Below are 4,893 nucleotides of genomic sequence, written 5' to 3' on the forward strand. Positions count from 1 at the left end.
GGCATAAGCTAGACGTAAATACATAATGCCAACCTACTGAATGGCTCTAAGGTAGATGCAAACCCAAACTAGAGGCGTCTGTGACCGAGAACAAGTATGCTGATTGATCACTTTGACTTTTTTGATCTGCATACTTGCTCTGGGTCAGTGTCTCCAAAAGTATCAAGGCCAGAGACAGCCAAGCAAATGGCATTTTAGAAGAAATCCAGCAGCAACAATCACCATATTTATCTCAGTATAGGTCATTGATGGAAATGGTATGGCCACCAGGGGTGGACTGACCATTTGGAAACTTGGGCACTGCCCGAGGGCCCAGGGTCAGTAGAGGGCCCCATGAGATGCCACTGGTACCTTTTTCATAGGCTTTTTTGAGTTTGGGCAAGGACACAGGGGCCCCATGAGTTGTCAGTCCACCCCTGATGGCCACCCTTATATTTATTAACTGGTAGAACCTCTTTTATTGACCATAATGTCAATCACACTCCTAATGATGCAGATCAGACCTTGTGTTGTTTCAAATCATTTGCATTGTTGGGATGTCTAAGCCAAATGATCTGCTTTAGATCTTGTCACAGAAGTCTCCTTAGTTTGAAAATACAATATTCGGCCAAGTCTACAAAAATCAAATTGGCTATCTTTTTCGTTTTATAAAAGGTATTTTAAAAATGTTGACACCCTCCACATTATTATTTATATTTGCAGCTTACTTATAATCAGGCAGAAGGTGCAATTTCGCAAATGTTTTTATGGCAACTGAACACTACATTTGTGAAGAGAAATGGACAGACTAGGTGGGCCAAGCGATCCTTAACTGGCCTTGGTGTCTTGTAACAGTGGCACTAGGATAGCATGTCATATTTGGAAGACAGACTGCTTTCGTTTGACAAGTTCATTCAGATACCGCAGCCTGTGAGAATGCACACACTTGACAAGCTCATTCTTTGATTGGGGAATGTTGACATAGAGTATTGTGGTTTAAGTGACACGCACGGGACAAAAATGCTGTAAAAGTAGTATAGGCAAATAAATGCCTCTTTGATGGAGAGATATTATGGTCATTAATATGAACACTTTATTCAGGAAGGTATTTTAATTTAGACGTGTGGTGTTGAACTTCAGAATGTCAATAAATATTGTCCTTTTTATCTGCATTAACCAAAGAAGTTACAATAAGAAAGAGAATGGTAACAATGGTCGCATCATGTGGGGAATGGATAAGCAATATGGGAAAGTATGGATATAGGCTGCAGAGATACAGATCTAGTGGTTATAGGGTCTGGAGCAGTCTGCTACATACAGGCCTGTGTCTAGGAAACCAGTCCCAGCAACCACTTGAAACAATCATTATTGCACAAATAAATTATCTCAATCACTTGCCCTCCAGAGGATTTACCCCCTTTCCTGACCAGGCCATTTTTTGCGTTACGGCGCTGTGTTCCTGTAACTGACAATTGCATGGTCATGCAACACTGCACCCAAATTAAATTTACGTCCTTTTTTTCCCACGACTTGAGCTTTCTTTCGTTGGTATTTGATTACCTCTGTGTTTTTTATTTTTTATACTATAAAAAAAGATCGACAATTTTGAAAAAACAATATTTTTTACTTTTTGCTATTAAACATCTCCAGTAAAAAAATTTCAAAAATCAAATTTTGTCATAAATTTAGGCCAAAATGTATTCTGCTACATGTCTTTGCTAAAAAAAAATCCCAATCCGTGTAAATTAATTGGTTTACGTGAAAGTTATAGTGTTTACAAATGGCGGTATATATACTGGGATTTGGTTTTTTATTTTTACTAGTAATGACAGCAATCAGCGATTTATAGCGGGACTGAGGCGGACATTCTGACACTGGGGGAAACTGGTTTGGTGTCACTGACATCCCCTGTGACACCAATACAGTGATCAGTGCTAAAAAAAAACCCACTGACACCGTACTAATGGCACTGGGCTGGAAGGGGTTAATATGAGGGGCAATCAAAGGGTTAACTGTGTGCTGGGTGTGTTTCACCCGGGACCCAGTGATTGACAACTGCGGCTGTGAATGGTGGCACAGGTAGGGTGCACACGCGGTTTGCATGCACCCCCTACCCGGAAATGCAAAATCACATATATACTGTATACATGATTTTGCTCACCCATGCTGCCTTGTAGAAGAATTTCTGCTATAGGGTGGTTGGGAAGCAGTTAAAGTGGTTGTAAAGCCCGAAGTTTTTTTACCTTGCATTCTCTGCATGACATGCCGCCCCTCTCATCTGGCCACACCCCTGGGATCACGGGGCGGCCTATGGCAGCCTGCCCCTCCCTCTGCAAGCTCCGCCACATTGCCAGTGATAAGCCGCCAGATCTGTAGCTCAGGGAAAGCACACAGGCAGAGAGGGGCAGATGAGCAGCAGCACGAGGATCGAGGAAGCTAATTGGAGTGAGGGAGCAGCCAGAGCCAGTGAAGAGGAGGAGAGCGGCAGAGAACAAAGACAGCTGATAAGGGTAAGGGATCTGAGCAGAGCAGATGGTGCTGCTGCAGGAAGGTAAGCTGGTTGTGGATGAGAGAGGGAGGGAGCTTGAGCTGGAGTAGGGGTCTGCACAGAAAAATAAGCATCATTGGTGTCCGTGGGAGGAATCGTGCTCCATCATTGGTGTCCATGGGAGGAATAGTGCCCCATCATTGGTGTCAGTGGGAGTAATAGTGCCCCATCATTAGTGTCAGTGTGTGAGGAAAAGTGATCTATCATTGGTGTCACTGACACCAATGATGGGGCACTATTCCTCCCACACTGACACCAATGATGGGGCACTATTCCTCCCACACTGACACCAATGATGAGGCACTATTCCTCCCACGCTGACACCAATGATGGAGCACTATTTATCTCACTGACAGCAATGATAGGGCACTATTACTCCTACTGACACCAATGATGGCGTATTATTCCTCCCACTGACACCAATGATGGGGCACTAATCCTCCCATTGACACCAATGTTGGGGCACTATTCCACTCACACTAATGATGGGGCACTATTCCTCCCACTGACCCCAATGATGGGGAACTATCCCTCCCACTGACACCAGTGATGGGGCACTATTCCTCCCACATTGACACTAATGATGGGGCACTATTCCTCCCACTGACACTAATGATGGGGCACTATTCCTCCAAATGACACTAATGATGGGGCACTATTCCTCCAAATGACACCAATGATGGTGCACTATTCCTCCCACTGACACCAATGATGGGGCACTATTCCTCCTATTGATACCAGTGATGGGACACTATTCCTCCCACTGACACCAGTGATGGGGCACTATTCCTCCCATTGATACCAATGATGGGGCACTATTCCTCCCACTGACACCAATGAAGGGGCACTATTCCTCCAAATGACACTGGTAATGGAATAAAATAAGAGGTGGAGCTCTAATAGGAAGAGGTGGGGCTTAAAGAGGAAGGGGTGAAGTTTATAGATGAAGGGGTGGATCCTAAACAGGAAGGGGTGGGGCAAATTTAGATGCGGGGGTGCCCAATTTTAGTCTTGTCTAGGGCAGCACAAAACCACAATACACTACTGCATGCATTGCTGAACTTGTCCTCTGTCTTACTGATCCCTGTCTTCTACCCTGCTGACCCCTATCCTCTGCCCTACTGACCTCCTGTACACTGTCCTAGTGACTCTTGTACAGTGCCCTACATCTCATTCTCTTCCCTGCTGACCCACTGCACACTGCCCTGCTGCTTCCTATACACTGCTTTGATAACCACCTGTACACTGCCCTACAAACTACTGACCCTACCATCTGCCCTGCTGACCTCACATCTTCTGCCCCCCTGACATTTTTTACTGCACCCCCACAACAGACAGGCTAGATCTGGCCCTGCTCCAGTGAGGAGGGAGTGGGGGGCAAGTGTCAATGGACACACAGAGCCGGCTTGGTAGTGAGCTTGCATGTATGCCCCCACAGCAAGTTGCTTGCTCTGGGGGCACTCCTGCAAGCAGTGGGGAAGAGCCAGGAGCCCCATCAAGGGACTCGAGAAGAGGAGGGTCAGGCTGCTGTGTGACATAGTGCTTGTAAGATTCCTAACTGCAAATTTTCCACCAACAACAACTGATTGCTTTCTATCTCACTGGTTGTCTAATGCTTCAGAGATACAATCACAGGTTAGTAGCTGGGTTATTTCAGTTCCTTCTCATCAGGCACTCTAAGCCCCTTCAATCCACAGCCATGCAAGTCCTTCTACTGTCAACTATCTGTTTGGGTCCATTGACACACTTGTGGCCTCTTGCTGTCATTTTGACTATTTTCTTGCCCACCTCTCTGAAAATTGCTTGGGGACATCCCATGGTCAAAGAATCAGTTCCTGTAATTTACAATTGAAAAAAATAGGAATTTTAGCATACCTGCAAATTCCATATCTGGGAGTACAGTACAGGACACTTGTCCTTCCCCTTTTTTTTCTGTATTCTTTTTACTGATAACAAACCGGAGGCTTATGGAGTGGGTGAAATTATATGAAGAAAATAGAGGCTCTTACCAGCTTTTGCCAGTGTGTAATCACCTGAAGGTAACAGAATATAACCCTAAGAATAAATTCTGTGTCCTATACAATACTAGATTTCCAGGTTCACAAAAATTCCTTGTTTCTTACCTTGGTTCAAACATTTTTTGTGTTTGATATACTAGTTGTCAGCCTAAACAGGAATAGGGTTTTATAAGAACTCGATATGTTATGTATTATCCAAAGAAGAGGAACAATCTCACAGCTCTTTGATTTTGGACAGTTGCCAATCTACAGCCAGATGGGGCCAGATTTCTGCATAGAAGATATAAACTGCGGACAAGGGCAACAAGACTGCCAGAGTCAGCACACAACCTTCCACACATCATAATG

This window comes from Staurois parvus, unplaced genomic scaffold, assembly GCF_062004578.1.
Source record: "Staurois parvus isolate SC_StPar_1 unplaced genomic scaffold, SC_StPar_1.0 ptg000071l, whole genome shotgun sequence".
Classification (NCBI taxonomy): domain Eukaryota; kingdom Metazoa; phylum Chordata; class Amphibia; order Anura; family Ranidae; genus Staurois; species Staurois parvus.